Source organism: Microcaecilia unicolor, chromosome 9 (assembly GCF_901765095.1).
Source record: "Microcaecilia unicolor chromosome 9, aMicUni1.1, whole genome shotgun sequence".
NCBI lineage: Eukaryota > Metazoa > Chordata > Amphibia > Gymnophiona > Siphonopidae > Microcaecilia > Microcaecilia unicolor.
The window spans coordinates 79,787,498-79,807,530 of NC_044039.1; the positions used below are offsets into that span (position 1 = coordinate 79,787,498).

The 20,033-nt window shown below is 43.5% G+C and overlaps 1 protein-coding gene across 1 annotated transcript in view; it reads left to right on the top strand.

The window, feature by feature from the left end:
* EFCAB6 (EF-hand calcium binding domain 6) overlaps positions 1-20,033 on the top strand; it is a 1,149,121-nt gene that overhangs the window by 235,639 nt on the left and 893,449 nt on the right. The window lies entirely within an intron of this gene.

Genomic DNA, 20,033 nt, shown 5'->3' on the forward strand with positions numbered 1-20,033 from the left:
AGCCCCCTGTCAAATTTCCACCAGTGTCATTCTTACCCAGCTGATGAAAGCGCCTTTTGAGCCACTGAATTTCTGCCACCTGAAGTACTTGACCTGAAAGGTTGTTTTTTTGGTGGCTGTTACTTCTGCTCGTAGGGTCAGTGAGCTTCTGACCTTAGTAGTGGATTAACCTTATACTAAGTTCCATCACAACAGAGTAGTCCTCTGCATGCACTCTAAGTTCCTGCTGAAGGTGGTGTCGGAGATCCATCTGAATCAGTCTATTTTGCCAACATTTTTCCCCGACCTCATGCCCACCCTGGTAAAAGCAGTTTGCACACCTTGGACTGCAAGAGAGCATTGGCCTTTTACGTGGAGCGGAAGAAGCCCTTCAAACAGTCCGCCTAGTTGTTTGTTTCTTTCAATCCCAACAGGAGGGGAGTCGCCATCGTAAAACGCACAATCTCCAGTTTTCTTGCAGATTCCCTCACAAGTGTTGCCCCTACAAGTCAATCCGCCCTCACAAGTGTTGCCCCTACAGAATTCTTTTGCTCCATTACAGCACTGTGATGTTCCTGAAAATAGAACTGAGGCAGAAGAAAAAGCAATGAAGGTGGAACAAAAAGATATGAACGTACCAAAGAGAAAAGACACCCCCATATCACTAATGTTGAAACTCATACCAGGAAACTGTTGCTACTAGGGGATTCCATTATCAGAGGCATTAACTTTGAAACACAGTTCAAGGGGCCATGTGAAGTGAAATGCCTTCCAGGCTCTTCAGCTACCAGAAGTACCAAGCAAATAATCTCTATAATCAGAGAAGAAACTAAGGAGTCAAACACTGATGTTGTTATCCACCTGGGAACAAATGGCTTGCCCAGTAATACCCCACGCCACGCAGAGAGCTTTTCAGGAGCTGGGAGAGGGGTTAAATCCTTTGATACAAACAATAGCTTTCTCTGAAGTACTACCTACCTTTGGAAAGGGAGAGAAAAGATTGCAAAGTACTGAGAATTTCAATAGCTGGCTCAAAGCCTGGTGTTACTGTAACCTAGGGGTTAAAATAATCTTAACTGGGCTCCTCCAGAGGGAAAAGAAAAAAAGAGTTCTATAGTGACATCACTCTGGAACAACAGCTGAGCAAGCTGAGACCTGGTTGCCTTGGCGACAGCTTGCTGGTCAGTTGAAAGTTGGGCAGAAACAGATGAAGAGAGTATATGTATTTTTGAGTGTGAGAGTGGCCAGAAGGAGTTGGTGCTGCGGTGAGAGAGGTTGTGTGTGGGTGAGGCTGGTGCTGATTGAGGTGGAGGAAGATATATATAAGCTGAGTTAGGATTGGGAAAGGGGTGAATACCTGTGAGTGAGTGCCTAGAGAGGGGATATTAAAGGGAGAAGGGTGAAGGCTGTTGGTGAGAGCGGATCTGTGGTGCTTGGTGTCTGAGCAAAAGAATTACTAGGGAGGTAATAGGGATCTGAGAAGAGTGTTGGGTACATGAATGTGAAAGTCTGATACTGTTCTGAAAGGGGAAATATCAGGAAAATGTGTGAATAATATTTTGAATGAGGTGATTGAATTGGAGTGCATGTATATAGTGAATATACCCTTGCAGCATAGGGAAGCACAAGTAATAGTATAGGCCTGGAAGTGAGGTGCCTTTGGTTATTTTTATTTATGATAGTTATTATCCCTAGTATTTGAGATTCCATTTAAAAGGCATTTAGTATAGTGGTATATGATAAAGAAAGTAGGGAGAAAGGGTTTTCTTTCAAACTTCATTTAATTAAGAGTAAGGTGAAGGAGGAAGAGGGACGTGAAAGCGGTGTTGGAGGAGAGGTGATCGAGCCCCCACGCAAGAAAGTTCGGAGCTGCATCAATTCCAGAAGGAGGAGAACAGCTAAGTAAAAGTGAAATAAACTTTGAAGCAATACTTAACTGAGAGAGAGTCCGGGTAACCTAGGGAAACAAAAAGGACACAAAGTATCAAATTCTTCCTAATTCCAGGGATGAAAATAGATAAAGAAAATAAACAACTGTTGCAACAGGTTGAGGATTAGAAAGGGTAAAGGTATAGAAAGGAACTTATCTGATGGTTGTGTAGAGAGTTCATCTTATTTTGCCTGGAAAAGGAAGAATACAAGAAGCATTATTACGATGTTGAAGTGAAGCAGCTGTAATGTTATCTAAAGGTTTAGAGCTAAGTTAGATACAAAGTTTTGTTGTTTAAAAGGTAAAATTATAATTATTAGTCATCAATAAAGTTTATATTTTGCAACTATTCAAATTGGTCTCCTTCAAGTTCAGAACTTATCCTAAATTTAGTTTTTTATTCTTCTCCTGCCCTTTGAGGACTGGAGATGAGGTTAGTGGATTTGTACCCCCTTCCGGTTGGCAGAGAGTTCCTGCCAACTAACTCTCAGAGAACCTACAGCTGACATTGCATGCCTTACCAGGGAGGGCGTGTAACAAATTTGGCGTAGTCGGCAGGATAGCTCCTGAATTTGGGGTGCCATTAGGGAAATTTGAGTACTGTGATTGAAATACTGCTAATTCGGAGAGTTTATTACAGGTATAGAAAATTTGAGAGTCCAGAGTACAGTGAAGCTGAACAATAAAATAAAAAAAGTGTGTCCTGTGTTTTGTGTTCTCCCGGGGTTTTTGTTTTTGAAGCGACCCCATCTCTGAAGAAAATCTAAGAACATGGAAGGTGAAGCAGCAGGAGGTCGTGCCCCTCAGATGTGGACCCACACTGTCATAATCCCTCAAGATCGGACGATTCCAGACTTTCACGGGTTTCCAAGAGGTCCAGAGGACATGAAGGTTGAGGACTGGATCGAAAAAATGAAGTCCAGACTGAGAATTTTGCGGGTTCCAGCAGAGGACCAGGTGGAGGTTATCAGAGACCACCTGAAGGGGATTGCTTGGGATACCATCAAGTATTCTCTTCCAAGGGAGTGTGCAGTGGAGGAGATCTTTGACCTGCTACGTCAAGTGTATGGGGACAAGGTTGCCCTGGGGCTGCGTATTCAAGAGTTTTATAATCAGAGGCAAGGAGAGAAGGAGTCGATTCGGGTGTTCGCCTATCGTTTACAGGAGAAACTGGATGCCATCATGAGGAGGGGATAGGCGCCGAATGTGAAATCCCGATGAAACCCTTAAAGAACAGTTCACGATCGGGTTGAGGGATGAGAGCTTGAAGAGAGAGGTCTCCAAGCGAAGCGAGGATAACCCGGCCATACCCTTTCCCGAGTTGTTGCAGGCAGCCATACGTTGGGCCGGAGAAGAAAGAGGATTGGTTCCGTGGGAATCCTCCCCTAGGAGAATATTGCAGAGGAGTCGAGATGAGGCTGGAGACTATTGTAGGCCTGAGGAGTCTGCAAGGGGGATTTGGGAGGGATACCGGTGCCGGAAAAGGTATTTGAAGCGGACGAGTCGGAAAGACTAAATGATTTCTCTGTAAACTTGGAGGACGTAATGGGGCAGTTCTGCAAACTAAAAAGTAGTAAATCGCCGGGTCCGGATGGTATTCATCCCAGAGTATTAATAGAGCTGAAAAATGAACTTGTGGAGCTGCTATTAGTAATATGCAATTTATCCCTAAAATCAGGTGTGGTACCGGAAGATTGGAGGGTGGCCAATGTAACGCCGATTTTTAAAAAGGGTTCCAGAGGAGATCCGGGAAATTATAGACCGGTGAGTCTGATGTCGGTGCCGGGAAAAATGGTGGAGGCTATTATTAAGAATAAAATTACGGAGCACGTACAAAAGCATGGGCTGCTGAGACAACGTCAGCACGGATTTAGTGAAGGGAAGTCTTGCCTCACAAATCTACTGCATTTTTTTGAGGGGGTGAACAAGCATGTGGACAAAGGGGAACCGGTGGATATTGTATATCTAGATTTTCAGAAGGCGTTTGACAAAGTGCCTCATGAAAGACTCCAAAGGAAACTGGAGAGTCATGGGATCGGAGGCAGTGTATTATTATGGATTAAGAGCTGGTTAAAAGACAGGAAGCAGAGAGTAGGGTTGAATGGTCAGTATTCTCGATGGAGAAGGGTAGTTAGTGGGGTCCCTCAGGGGTCTGTTCTGGGACCGCTGCTTTTTAACATATTTATAAATCACCTTGAGATGGGAGTAACTAGTGAGGTAATTAAATTCGCAGACGACACAAAGTTATCCAGGGTCGTCTCGTCGTGGGAGGAGTGTGAAAGATTACAAGAGGACCTCGTGAGACTGGGGGATTGGGCGTCCAAATGGCAGATGAAGTTCAACGTTGACAAGTGCAAAGTGATGCACATGGGAAGGAGGAACCCGAATTACGGCTATGTCATGCAAGGTTCCGCTTTAGGAGTTATGGACCGAGAAAGGGTTCTTGGAGTCATCGTGGATAGAACGTTGAAATCTTGCACTCAATGTGCTGCGGCAGCTAAGAAGGCGAACAGAATGTTGAGTATTATTAGAAAAGGGATGGAAAACAAGCATGAGGATGTTATAATGCCGTTATATCGCTCCATGGTGCGACCGCACCTGGAGTATTGTGTTCAGTTCTGGTCGCCTCATCTCAAAAAAGATATAAAGGAATTGGAGAAGGTGCAGAGAAGGGCGATGAAAATGATAAAAGGGATGGGACGACTACCTTATGAGGAGAGGTTAAGACGGCTAGGACTCTTTAGCCTGGAGAAAAGGCGGCTGAGGGGTGATATGGTAGAGGTCTACAAAATAATGAGTGGGGTAGAGCAGACAGATGTGAAGCGTTTGTTTACGCTTTCTAACAATATTAGAACTAGGAGACACAAGATGAAATTAGAATGTGGTAGGTTTAAAACAAATTGGAGAAAGTTTTTCTTTACTCAGCGTGTGGTTAGACTTTGGAGCTTATTGCTGGAGAAGGTAGTGACGACAGCTGGCCTTGCTGAGTTTAAAGGGGGTCTGGACAGATTCCTGAAGGAAAAGTCCATTGATCGTTCTTAAATTTTGGGTTTTTGCCAGGTTCTTGGGGCCTGGATTGGCCGCTGTCGGAGACAGAGTGCTGGGCTTGATGGACCTTTGGTCTTTTCCCAGCGTGGCAGTACTTATGTACTTATGTACGCGTGGCAGTACTTATGTACTTATGTACTAATGATGCAGCAGATGACCAGTATGTGTCCGCATTTGTGTGAAAGGCAAGAAGAGGAATGGGAACGGCAGAGGAGAGAACGGGAGAATATGAGATACCCAGATTTCCAGGCGAGAAGGTATTCAGGATATAATCCCAATAGGAGAGAGTCAAGAACTAATACGGGAGAACTGATCTGCTATCGGTGTCAGGAACCGGGACACCTAGCACGGAACTGCCGGAGTGAACGAGTGAACAGACCTTATTCGAGAGAGGGTACAAGCGAGCCAGCGATGCCGAGTACCAGTGGTGAATATTTGACACAGAGGAATGCTTGAGACGAACATCCGGGACCATCAAATGCGAAAACTACAGTGAAAATGCAGAAGCATGTTGATAGAGAAGAGGAAAAGAATGAACAGTTATTCGGAGAGAGGGCGATAGGCTCGAGCCCACTATTAAAGGTCAAAATTGATGGAGTAGATACCCTCTGTACGGTGGATACCGGCTCCAACGTGTCAAGGATCTTGGCTAGCTTCTTCTATAAGGATTTCACCAACTCGGATTGTCTGAAAGATGCTAGCAAATTGACATTGGTGGCGGTAAATGGGACGGAACTGCCAGTCCTGGGATACATCGACGCAGACGTCTAGTGTTTGGGACAGATAATACCAAGGAGATGCATCTTCGTAGAGAGGGACAACTTCTGCGATGGACAAAGTGAGAATCAGGCCTTCCAAGGAATAGTAGGGATGAATGTCCTCCAGCATCTTGAAGGTCTGTTTAAGGATCTCTCATGCTTCACTCTAGAACCCATGAAGATTTCGGGGATCTTGTCCAAGATTTCACAGAAGCGTTCTACCAAGGTCAGGGAATCTGACAGGGTGGAAAAGCTGCAGGGAAACGTGAGAAAGATCATACCTGCAAAGTCGGGAAAGATCCTGATGAGCCAACAGATACAGATGAGTGCAAGAGCGGTACTGGGTTTTGGTTTTAGGAGGATGAATCTACCCAAGAAGTCTATGGTAGCCGATACCTTGGTCCCACATCGGCGAGGGAATGTTTTCGTTCGGAAGATCAGTGTGGGAGTACAAGATGTCCTTCCAGGCAGAGAGCCAATTACGGAAATAAGTTTGGCGGAATCTGTGAACAATGTAGATAAAAAAGGGAGCAAGGTAGAAACAAAAGGCATGTTAGAAGCTGTGGAAAGCGGTGAAGCCTTGTTCAATGCTACTACAAAGAAAGAGAGGTGGTGACTGACACAGGTCAATTAGCATTGCTGCAAGTTGGTGAGAGAACAGCTGAGCGCACGGAAGAGATTATTATTATTATTATTATTATTATTTATTGCATTTGTACCCCACATTTTCCCACCTATTTGCAGGCTCAATGTGGCTTACAGAGTAGTGTTATGATATAATCATTACATGATATTCGATACAATTGATAATTAGCTGAAGGTAGGTGAGGATTTAAATGGGAGATGTTAGGTAAGGTCGTGTGAGAGGTGTTTTTTTGATGCACCTGAGTAGTTTAGGAGTGATTTGTTTCATTGGGATCTCTTTTGTAGGCTTTATTGAAGAGATGTGTCTCAAAAGATTCCCGAAAGCTGGTTAGATTGTCCATGGTTTTCAAGGCCATGGGTAGTGTGTTTCATATCTGTGTGCTGTTGTACGCAAAGGTAGTGGCATATGACTGTTTGTATTTAATTCCTTTACAGCTGGGGTAGTTCAGGTTGAGGAATTTGCGGGCCAATCTTTTGGCGTTTCTGGGTGGCAAGTCCACTAGGTTTAACATGTAGAGTGGGGCATCTGCGTAAATGATTTTGTGTACAGTCGTGCAGATCTTGAATTCAATTCGTTCCTTGAGCGGGAGCCAGTGCAGTTTCTCTCTTAGGGGCTTAGCACTTTCGTATTTAGTTTTTCCAAAAATGAGTCTGGCTGCGGTGTTCTGGGCTGTTTGGAGTTTTTTGATGGTCTGTTCTTTACAGCCTGCGTACAGAGTGTTACAGTAGTCCAAATGACTTATCACTTGTGACTGTACTAGGGTGCGGAAGATGTTTCTTGGGAAAAACGGTTTTATTCTTTTGAGTTTCCACATCAAGTAGAACATTTTTTTCGTTGTATTCTTCACGTGGGTGTCGAGAGTAAGGTTTCGATCGATAGTAACTCCAAGAATTTTCAGATGTTCTGAAATAGGAAGTGTGCAGTATGGTGTGGTTATGGTGGGGTAGTTGTTTGTGTTATATTGGGAAGTAAGAACTAGACATTGATTTTTTTCTGCGTTAAGTTTTAACTGGAATGAGTTCACCCAAGAGTGCATGATTTGGAGGCTCTGGTTGATTTCGTTGGTTATTTCGTTTGTCACTTTTGAACGGGATATAAATCGTGACATCGTCAGCATATATGTAGGGGTTAAGGTTTTGATTGGTTAGAAGTTTGGCTAGTGGTATCATCATTAGGTTGAAAATGGTTGGTGAGAGGGGGGATCCTTGAGGAACTCCACATTCCGGTGTCCAAGGTGGTAATCTGTCAGTATTTGTTATTACTTGGTAGGATCTGGTGGTGAGGAATCCTTCAAACCATTTGAGAACTGGGCCTCCGATTCCGAAGTATTCTAATAGGTGTAGTAATATTCCATGATCCACTATGTCAAAAGCGCTAGACATGTCAAATTGTAGTACGAGTATGTTCATGCCGGCTGCAATTGTTATTTTGAATGAATTCATTGTAGACACTAGTACAGTTTCGGTGCTATGATTTGTTCGAAATCCTGATTGAGACTCATGTAGAATTGAGTGTTTTGTTAGGTATTCCGTGAGTTGTTTCGTCACTATGCCTTCCATCAATTTTGTTATAAGCGGGATAGAGGCAACTGGCCGGTAGTTGGTTATGTCCATTGTGCTTTTCTTAGCGTCTTTTGGCAGCGGAGTGAATAGGATATTTCCTTTATCCGTGGGGAAGAGACCATATAGGAGTCTGTGGTTTACTTGGTTCGTGAGATCTTTTTTAAATTGTTTGGGACGCGACTCTTATTAGGCTAGTAGGGCAAATGTCAAGTTTGCATTGAGATTTGGCATATTTTCTGAGCCAGTGTGTGAGTTCATCTACTGAAATCAGGTCAAAGTTTGTCCATGATCGATCGGCTGGGTATTCCCCAGGTTTTGGGTCTAAGCATTCAAGGATGCTTGTGAACTTAGTGGTATTGCTTGGTATCATGCGTCGGAGCTTTATAATTTTTTCATTGAAATAGTTCGCTAAGTTGGTTGCTGATGGGGTGTCTATGGTATTCGAGGTAACCTGTGTGGTGTTTAGGAGATTGTTTACCAGTGAAAAGAGTTTGTGCGTGTCCTTGTAGTTTGGTCCTATTATAGTTTTGTAGTATGTTCTTTTGGTTTGTCTGATGTTGTATTTGTATTTTCTTTGTAGCTGTTTCCATTCTTTGAGTGTGTGTTTGTCTTTTTTTTTGCTCCATGCTCTTTCTAGTCTTCTGACCTGTGTTTTTAGTACTTTCAGTTCTTCGTTAAACCATGGGATGAGAGTGCTTCCTAACTCTGAGGAAAATAGCGCTATTTCGGAAAGTCAAGACACTGGTAAATGGCAAGTTGACATCTGTAAGACGCTGTTCTATGACTGATGGAAGGCCTTGTCCTAAAGAGGAAAAGGGGGAAGAGGCAGAGATGAATACTGCTCTGGTGAATGCTAATGGTGACATTATCCCTGCGGAAAGCAAGGAAGCCACGGATGTGAAACCTGTAGTGACTGCAAGTGCAGAAGAGAAAAGAGGGGTGAAGAGGGAGCAAATGCTGGAGTGCGCAAAAGTCATCTATGGAAGAAAGAAGACCAAAGAAAACCAAAGAAATCCTTACCAGCTGGGATGCCTTTGTAATAACCTGAAGGCAAGGGCGGAGCCACTCCGAGTGGGAGAGTGGGTACTGCTTTGAAGGCAAGGATTTTCTTGGAAGCATAAAATACAGTACACTTGGGAGGTGGAACCTGTTATAGAATACAGACCTGAAGGGAAATTATTGAAAAGGATGAAGTATACGATGACAATGATATAATCGAAAAGAATCTTTGTGGGTATATTATTTACATTGAAGCTATTTTTGCTCCTAACGTTCCTGAACCCGTTATGGAGAGTTTGGGAACAGTAGGGAGTTCAGCAAGAACTAATAAGGGGAATTGTTCTTCTTTCTTGGCTGAACATTTCATTTTGGATTAAGTAGGAATAATGTGGTAGGTTTCATAGCAATAGTGGGTAAGGGAAAGAAAAAAATGTAACAGATTTTTGATTTAAATAAAATCAAAAGTCTGATTTAATGTGAATGTACAAGAGCTGAAAAATTGCAAAAATTGTTTGGTTGGAAACTGTTTGTTTTGGCCAAAATTAAGAATGTATTTAGAAAATCAAAAGGCTAGGCCTACCCTGTTAGATAGGGATCACTGCTATAGCCAGTGCCTTATGAGAGTAAAAAAGGGGGGATGAATGTTAGTGATGATAGGGTGATTTAGATATATTTGGGTAGGTTGGCAAGTCTAGGGATGGAAGAGTATCAGTTTTAGGGAATGTCTGATTTGAAAAGTATGAGGGGTAAGGAGTGAGGATGCAATTGTGCTGAATGTGGAGGGATTGGTAGATATGAGAAGGGAATATTGGGGACAATATTCATTTTTAAAACATGGGTGAATGTAACCTAGGGGTTAAAATAATCTTAACTGGGCACCTCCAGAGGGAAAAGAAAAAAGCGTTCTATAGTGACATCACTCTGGAACAACAGCTGAGCAAGCTGAGAGCTGGTTGCCTTGGGGACAGCTTGCTGGTCAGTTGAAAGTTGGGCAGAAACAGATGAAGAGAGTATATGTATTTTTGAGTGTGAGAGTAGCCAGAAGGAGTTGGTGCTGCGGTGAGAGAGGTTGTGTGTGGGTGAGGCTGGTGCTGATTGAGGTGGAGAAAGATATATATAAGCTTAGTTAGGATTGGGAAAGGGGTGAATACCTGTGAGTGAGTGCCTAGAGAGGGGATATTAAAGGGAGAAGGGTGAAGGCTGTTGGTGAGAGCGGATGTATTGTGCAGGGTGTCTGAGCAAAGGAATTACAAGGGAGGTAATAGGTGTTAGGAAAGAGAGATGAATGCATTAAATTAAAGTGTTAATATTGTTTTGAAAGGGGGAATATCTTGGGAATGTGTGAATAACATTTGGACTTAGGTAATTGGATTTGGATGCAGTGAATACTTATAGTGGATATATCCTTCCAGTATAGGGAAGCACAAGTAATAGTTTAGGCCTGGAAGTGAGGTGCCTTTGGTTAATTTTATTTATAATAACTACCAGCCCCAGTATTTGAAATTCCATTTAAAAGTCATTTAGTGTAGTGGAATATGGTAAAGGAAATAGGGAGAAAGGGTTTTCTTTCCTATTTTATTTAATTAAGAGTAAGGTGTAGGAGGAAGAGAGACGTGAAAGCGGTGCTGGAGGAGAGGTGATTGGGCTCCCATGCAAGAAAGTTCAGAGCTGCATCAATTCCAGAAGGAGAGGGACAGCTAAGTAAAAGTGAAATAGACTTTGAAGCAATACTTACCTGAGAGAGAGTCCGGGTAACCTAGGGAAACAAAAAGGACACAAAGTATCAAATTCTTCCTAATTTCAGGGAAGAAAATAGATGAAGAAAATAAATAGCTGTTGCAACAGGTTGATGATTAAAAAGGGTAAATGTATAAAAAAGAACTTATCTGATGGTGGTGCATAGAGTCCAGATTAGTCTGTCTGGAAAAGGAAGAATACAAAAAAAAACATTGTTATGATGTTGAAGTGAAGCAATTGAAATGTTGTTTAAATGCTTAGTCTTCAATAAAATTTATATTTCGCAACTATTCGAATTGGTCTCCTTCAAGTTCAGAACTTATCCTAAATTTAGTTTTTTATTCCTCTCCTGCCCTTCAAGGACAGGAGACGAGGTTAGTTGATTTGTACTCCCTTCCAGTTTGGGCAAAGAGTTCCTGAGGGTGAGTCATGACTACTGACAACTAACCCTCAGAGAACTCACAGCCGACATCGCATGCCTTACCAGGGAGGGCGTGTAACATTACCAAGAAGGATTTACATACATAGGAGGATGGGGCAATACATGGAAAAACAAAAGACTAAGCAATAAAGTTCATGACCTTCAAGCCCTGATGTTGGAGGCAGACTTAGACGTTGTTGCAATCACGGAGACATGGCTCAGTGGTTCCCATGAATGGGATGCAAACATACCAGGCTATAATCTATTTAGGGAGGATAGAGATGGTCGTAAAGGTGGAGGAGTAGCTCTGTATGTGAGAAATGATATTGCAGCAACTGAAATGACAGGGACATGAGGAAAGGAAGAAGCGATATGGATCACCTTAAAAAGAGATGATAGAGACACTGTGTGCCAGCTTGCTGGGGGCAGACGCTGAAGGGGTAAAGATTGAGATCGACAGAGCACACAGATCCCTGGGTCAGCGGCAGGAAAATAGAGCACGGGACATTATCACCCGGTTCCACAGGTATGAAACAAAGGAGCAACTGCTTAACTGCGCCAGGAAAAAGTCTAACTTGGAATTTGGTGGGGCCAATGTGTCTGTCTATCAAGACTTATCACAATTCACTCTGCAGCAAAGACGTTTCATGAAGCCAGTTCTGGACATTTTGGCTAAGGAACAGATAACATATAGATGGGGCTTTCCTTTTTCTCTGATTTACTCACTTCAGGGTGTCAAGATGAGAGCGACGTCGATGATGGAAGCTTGGAAATCCCTGCATGGGGCAGGCCTGGTGCAGACTAACAAACCGCCTGGCGCTTTGGCTCCAGCCACGAAGACAAAGCTTCAAAAGTGGCAAAGGATTCCTGCCACTCCTAAAAGAAATATTCCAAAAAGAAAAGTGGCTGTGGAAGAAACCTGAACTTTACCAGAAGAAAAATGGCTGAAATTGATATCCTGGTTGGTAATGTTGCGGAGAGTTACTGATATTACTCTCTGCCATAAGTTTGAATATGTTTTGTTCTTTGTTTATTAATGCTATTTTCTGCAAAAGTGAACTTTAATAATATAGTTAATGGAGGAAATGGTAATTAAGGATGTGAGGCTCGTTGTGAATGAAGTTGCATAAGTTACAAGAAATTAAGAGGAGGGAAAATTTAAGGTGATGGACAATGGGCAGGGACCAATCATGCAGATGGGTAACTAAGGTTGCTCAATCTGGGTTCATAAAATTGGTGATGACATAAGTATTTGAGGGGGGGGGGGGGGGGCTGGGTTGCCTGGATGCTGGTGGGTTACTTCCTCGCTTCCCACTACTGGGACTTGATCCCGTTAGTTGGTGCTAGACAGGGGGGGATGGAGGGGACATGGGTAGGGGGAGGGTCATCATTAGGGGGAGGGAGGGTTAGGGAGGGAAGGGAGCACAACTGGTATTGGATAGAACAAAGACATGCAATGGATGGATCCCACCTGGTGGGAGAGATAGCTGATGTAACATCCCAGAAATGAATACAGACTTAAAAATCCTATCATATAATGTCAAGGGGCTGAATATGCCTCAGAAAAGACAGAAGTTTTTCAAAGAGATGCAGATACTTAGGCCGCACATCGTATTGTTGCAGGAGACCCATTTCCGCAGGGCACATGAGAGGCTGTTAACTCATCCAGAATACCCACACTCCTTCTTCGCTTCCTCTGCTGACGGTTCCAAAAAACGTGGGGTGGCAGTTCTGTTCCATAAAACAATATCAGCCCAAGTAAAGAAAATTAGGCGGGACCCGGGAGGGCGTTTCTTACTTTTGCAAATTGTCCTGGATCAGGTAGATCTCACGCTTGCTTCGATTTACGCTCCTAATGAACATCAGGGGTCCTTTTACACTAAGGTGAAAAACACTCTGGCTGCATTCACCCGGGGCTCTTTGATTATGGGGGGTGATTTTAACGAGGTTATGGACCCTGGGTTAGATAGATCTGGGAGCTCTCAACACCCAACCTCTAGGGACTCAGTGGCATTGGGCTCTTTGGTCCGTTCACTGGGCACCCTGGATGTATGGAGATTAACTCATATGACGACTAAGGACTACACTTTTTTTTCTCCTGTACACAACTCATACTCTCGGATCGATCATATCTTCCTTGACGTCACATTAGCAGAGAGGGGCCCGAAAGCAGAAATTGGCAACATTACATTTTCAGACCATGCCCCAGTCTGGGTAACCTTGTCGAACATCAGAGCTGAGGCCAAAGATCAAAGATGGACACTTAACACAGACCTATTGCTGGAGGGGGAGGTTGTAGAGGGGTGTAGGAAGGTCCTGAAGGAGTATTTGGAGTTCAACATGGAATCGGGCCCCCCCCTTAGTGTGGTGTGGGATGCTATGAAGGCAGTCTCAAGAGGGTACTTCATACAGTTAGCCAGTAGGCGAGCGAGGGTTCGTAGGGCCCAGCTGGCACAGTGCTTGGACAGGATTAGGATCCTAGAGGCACAGCATAAATCAGGTGGTTCCCCCTCTGTTCTGGAGGAGCTGCGTGGACAGAGGTTCCAGTTGGATACTATTTATTCTGATCAGCTAAGTTGGTTACAATCCAGAAATAAAGTCCGATCCTATGAATTTACTAACAAGGCAGGTAGACTCCTGGCAATAAAGCTGCGTAGGCAAAGAGTGGACCGAACGGTCCCTCACATTAGGGACTCGAAAGGAGATTGTTGAACACCTCTGAGGCCATAAGGAAACGCTTTAGTGAATTTTACCAGAAATTATATGCGCAGGAGACTAATCCATCTGAAAATGCTATCTTGGACTATTTGGCAGAGAGCGAATTGACTTCTATAACCAGCCAGCAGAGGGCAGCCCTAGATGCACCGGTAACTCCGGTTGAGGTCCAAAAAGCCATTCAACATTTACCTTCCTGTAAATCACCAGGTTTAGATGGATTCCCGAATGAATTTTACAAGAAATATGCCCTTGAATTGGCTCCCCTGCTGGCTGACTTATTTAATTTGATTGGGAAGGGGGAGTCTTTGCCCACTTCCATGTTGGAAGCATGGATTGCAGTACTGCCCAAACCGAATAAAGACCATAAGGATTGTGGATCCTTTCGCCCTATATCTGTCTTAAATGCTGACGTCAAAATCCTAGCTAAAGTCCTGGCCAACCGTCTAGCACCTTTGCTCCCAGCTGTTATTCATCCTGATCAGGTGGGATTTGTCCCTTACAGAAAAGCAACTGACAACACTAGGCGAGTGGTCGATTTAATATATTTGGCTAAGAGAATGAAGAAACCCCTTTGTCTCTTAAGCTTAGATGCCGAAAAGGCTTTTGATAGGGTGCATTGGCCATTCATGTATAAGGTGATGGAGACCTTTGGGATAGGACCACAGTTTTGTGGATGGATACAAGCATTCTACAGCTCCCCTAAAGCCTGTGTTCGTGTAAATGGGGGTAACTCAGGGATGATACCCTTACATAGAGGCACTAGACAGGGCTGCCCTTTGTCTCCTTTATTATTTGCAATGGTAATGGAACCATTTGCAACCAGGTTGAGAGCTAACCCCCATATATCGGGACTTACTATGGGTGGGAGAACACATAAATTAGCCCTTTTTGCAGACGACGTTCTGTTATTTGTTACTAACCCCCTGACCACTTTCCCTGGGCTTCTGCGGGAGATAGAGGAATATTCGATTGTGTCGGGATTTAAAGTAAATATGTCCAAATCTGAAGTCTTAAACATAACCCTACCGACGGAGCTTATGGAGTCATTGAGGACTTCCCACGCATTTAGATGGGCGGATAAGAGCATTCGCTACCTGGGGATTAACTTGACAGCAGATCTCTCAGATCTCTTTTCGGCTAATTATAAAGGTTTGGGAGAGGCAATTACAGAGGATCTGGGTAGATGGGGGGATATTTCCCTCTCGTGGTTTGGCCGAATAGCAGCAGTAAAGATGAATGTCTTACCGCGCCTGCTCTACTTGTTTCAGGCCCTTCCAATCAAAATGCCACGTAGATTTCTATCAATGCTACAAGATCGTATAATGCGCTTTATTTGGGGAGGGAAACGCCCACGCTTGGCACGTACGATTCTGTACCAGGACAGGGCGAGGGGAGGGCTGGGAGTACCCAATTTGGCCTGGTATTATAGAGCAGTTCAGGCACGCGCAGCAGTGGAATGGTTCCAGGACTACCCAGATAGGCAATGGGTGCAGCTTGAACAATATACCTTAGGTGATAGGTCCTTGGGGGCTCTTATGTGGATACCGGGCTCACTTAGGTCCCTGGAAACAGGATTATGTCCTTCAATATATGTTACCCTTTCAAACTGGGACAGCATGTTCACACTCCGACGCACAACACTATCTCGTCTGTCCCCCATAGCCTATAATCCTTTGTTTTACCCCGGTACGACAAAGGGAATATTCACAAGATGGTACACTGGGGGATTACGACAGTGGGGCCATTTATTTGATGGCGAGAATTTGTTGTCTTATTCTGCAGCTCTTGAGAAATTCCCGATAGTGGGATCTGATCGATACGCCTATTTTCAATTGGCATCCTTTCTTAAGACACGGGCAGTTCGGGAGGTTATGGCCAGAGAACAGACAGCGATAGAGCTTATCTGTGAAGGTCCACCTACGACTACTGGGCTGGTCTCTCGCCTGTATCACATTATTGACAGACAATCCCCGAACTACACACTTCATAGGAAGAGTTGGCAGAGGGAACTGGGCATGGAACTGGAGGAGGCTACATGGGAGAGGTTGGAGCGGGCAGTGGTGAGGGTGTCGTCTCATGTGCCCTTCAGGGAAAATGCGGTGAAGGTGCTGTATCGTTGGTACTTGACACCTGAGCGTCTTCAGCGTATCTACCCCACATTGACGGGGCTGTGCTGGAGGGGTTGTGGGGTACGTGGCACAGCTGGCCACATATGGTGGACCTGTAAGAAGGTCAGGGCCTATTGGAGATCGATTCACAGCAGGTTACAGAGGTGGATGGGCAGCCCAATGCCATGGAGCCCAATGTTCTTTCTATTTTTTGGGGGAGCAGTGAGCCTTTCCAGAAATCAGCATATATTTGTGGGACAGGCCATAACTGCCGCAAGAGTTATAATTGCTGCATGTTGGAAGCAGCCCATGATTCCGCCTATCACCAGATGGGTCCAAAAACTGAGATACACCTGTGAGATGGAAAGGCTTCTAGCAGAGAGGCATAATCAATTAGACAGATGGCATCAGATCTGGGATTCTTTTCTTCTTCATGTATAACTTGAGATAAGGTTTCTGTTAAAGTTGTGCCGGAAGGGTGGGTGGGAAGGGAAGGGAGGGAGGGATGGGTAAACAACAGAATATTATAAATGAAAACTCTGAAAATGTGAAGTTTTGGAATCATAAATCTGAATAATTTATTTGACACTTCAATGCAATAAGAATTATTTTCTTTTTGGTACATAGAGCAATAATCACTCTGACTTGTATTGTATAACCGTGAACTTATGAGAATACTCTGGCTTACATAAATGACATGTAACACGGCTTGCATAATGTACTATGTTTCAGATGTTTTGTATTATCTATTAATAAAGACTTCAAAAAAAAAAAAAAAGAGATGATAGAACCTCTGTCCACGTGGGTGTTGTCTACAGACCTCCGCCCTTCTCTGCACCTTCTCCAATTCTTTTATATCTTTTTTGAGATGCAGCGACCAGAATTGGACACAATATTCGAGGTGCGGTCGCACCATGGAGCGATACAACGGCATTATAACATCCTCGTGTTTGTTTTCCATCCCTTTCCTAATAATACTCAACATTCTGTGCGTTTTCTTAGCCGCCGCAGCACACTGAGCAGAGGTTTTCAACGTCTTATTGACGATGACTCCCAGATCCCTTTCTAGGTCTGTGACTTCTAACGCGTAACCCTGCATGACATAGCTGTAATTCGGGTTCCTCTTACCCACTGTTAATATATGGCCTGGTTTTAGATCTGCCACTGGAATTGTGATGGACAAAGCCACAGAGCCAAAAACATCTGAAAAAGTACTGATTAGGCCAAACAAGTAACAAATGAATTAATATTTGAGAATCTGCAGAAAGCAGGTCTGAACAATGAGTCTTGACACAAACAGGTACAGGTACAATATCCAAATAATATATAGCACCTGAAATGAAAGAATGATGGATAAAATGAATAAAATGTGGTTCTCAAAATGGGGCTTATTTTAGTATATTATTGTATAAAATGATACTGATACAGAGATCAGAAGGTGTTGTGAAAGATGTTGATGAAATATGTGAAACTGGTATCTCAACAGAAAAAATGTTAGTAACCGCAAAAACAGTTTGTTCCAAAAAAACATGTTGATATTACCGGAAAATGTTGCAACCTTGTGAAATACATGGAACGGAAGAGCTGGGTACAAAATGCACAGATGGCAGTACACGACAGTTTAACCGCAGAAATTGAGAAATATTTGAAAAAAACAGGTCCCAAAATAGGTGCTGCCATAGACTTCAATAGAGAGATGAGAGTATAAAAGAAGGGTGATTTGGGCTTAATTTCGGAGTCGTCCCCAACGCATCTCAGACGGCAGAGCGCTGTGCCATTGAACCCAGAATCTGTCCGATGTCTGTACTACTTTGAAACTTTGGTAAGAATAAATGCCTTCTATCTGAAACCTATCTCTGTCTTCATTTTCAAGTATTCCTTACCTGTCACTTATTTTACAAACTAAACTAAACCCACACCAGACACTCATTGGGTGCATAAAATACTGATAGATTCTAACAGACTATATGTGGGAACATAAATGGCCCAGAATATACCTAGATCCAGAAAGACAGAAAGCAGTAGTTATGGGAATTAGTTTTGAATTGCGGCTGTTGATGCCTGCCCAGACCAGACCCCCATGGGACTGGGTGACAATGGAAGTAAGAAAAACAATTCAGAATCTTCTGGATGAACTTAGTACGTTCAATCCTCCATATGGAATAGCCCAAGGAGGACGAAAACGAGGTCAAACAAAACAGTAGCATAACAGTGGTGAGCCCCGGTCGCTGACCGTACTCGCTGACCTTCCTCCCCCCCGCACGCTGTATTTTTACACGCTAATTTTTGAACACAGAGGGGATAAATCTATGTGTTCAAAAATATTTCTTTCCTGTCTTTCCATTTTCTTCTCTGTTCTTTTTCTGCCCCTATCTTCTGTCCATCCTCTCCGTCCTTCTTCCCCTCCCTATCTTCTCCCTTTCCTACCTCTGTCCGGACCTTCATTCACTGCTCACTGCAGTTCTCGGACAGTACACTTCATCTGCCCTCCTGTATGTCCTGCGCTCTCAACTAGGATATCTCTCTGTCCTGATTGCCCTCCCCAATTGCCCGGTTTTTATTGCCTCCCTCCTTTTCGTCTCACTTACCTATTCTGGCTATCTTCGTACTTACTCTGCTCCCTGTTCTCTCTCACTGCAGTTCTCTGAAATCATTCCGGTCTGCGTCTTGTCTGCACCTAATCGCTCTTTTTCTCAGCGCTGCACTTATCTTTTCTTCTTCCTTTCCCCCGTTTTCTGACACTTTGAACAGTTGAACTTAGAGACGGGTTTCGTTTTCCCTCTATAATTTTTTTGCTGCAAAACACAGACTGGTACATCTTATCGCAACCCACAATGTGGTTCTGCATTTTTAACCTTGACTTTTCGGTGTGACCACACATGGCTCGCTTAGCTTCCTTTCTCTCTCTATTCCCTCTCTGTTACAAAAATCCTTACATTTCAGATTCTGTCTTTTTACAGCTTTGCTCTGAAACCCTTTCGTTACTATTGCGGTACATCCTTTTGTAATATGATTTGGTTTCCTGCCCTTACAGTTAAACTACATCTGTATAATGGTTTTTCTAATTACTTTTACTTATAGGATTAATTAAGGGCACATTTACCTAATAATCCGTACTTGCATGCGTGGCCTCCCCTTAGGTTTTTGTTCTATTATGGTACAGTAAGAAAAAAAAATAAAAGGGTGGTTTTCACTCCGGTATTTGGTTTTTACCATTGTCTTTATGTGACATGATTAATAGGCATACATTTCCTATAACTTGTAGCATTTCCGGATGCAAGCTACATATGAAACCACAAAATGTGTTTTGCCGTTAAGAAGCTGGTGTTTTTAACTTTATGCCAGTTTAACCTATCTCCCCGTGGCCATAATCTCTATGATGCCCCTTCTCTGTCATTCCTTTATTTCCCTCCCTACTCCTACCTCTCACGGACATTGCCCACTTGAGGGGTATTGGGCACTATTGTTCTGTCCGTTCCTTTCTTACCTCTCACCTCTCTCCCCATTGTCTCCTCTTTTGCTGGCTTCCTATGCTGGACTAATACACCTGTATCTTTCTCCTTGTACGATTCTGTCCATCTGACTGTTCTTAGACTTCATCTTGTATTCATCACCTATATACTGTTCCTTTTGAGTGTTTGCTGTATGAAAGAATATGTATGCCATCTCGATTCTGAGTTTTGGGAGACCATACTTAGCAGATGGTGACTGTATTTTCTTTTTCAGCACGATTGTCAGTAAGCGGTCTTATGCGGGCTATTCTTTGCCTAACGCCTTGACATTTCGTGTCTTAAGTCTCTGTCCAACATTTGTTTTCCTCCTTCTTTTTCCCTGAACCCCTGTGTATTTTATGTCCTATCTTCTGTCCTTCTGACAGCCCATGGCCCCCCCCCCTTCCTGCCCAAACACTTCTGTTTCATTGCCCTTGCCTGCCATCTAAAAACACTTCGGCTTCGCTGAAACCTGTGATTTGGGTTTCCCCCTTCTTTCAAACTGTATTGCAGCATTTCTATGAAAAATAATTTCTTATAGCATCCTTACACTGCTTGTTTTCTCACTATAAAGCGCATTTCCTGTTCCTTCTTTAAGGCGTTGTCCTACTGACCTCTTTTTCACAACTGCTTTGT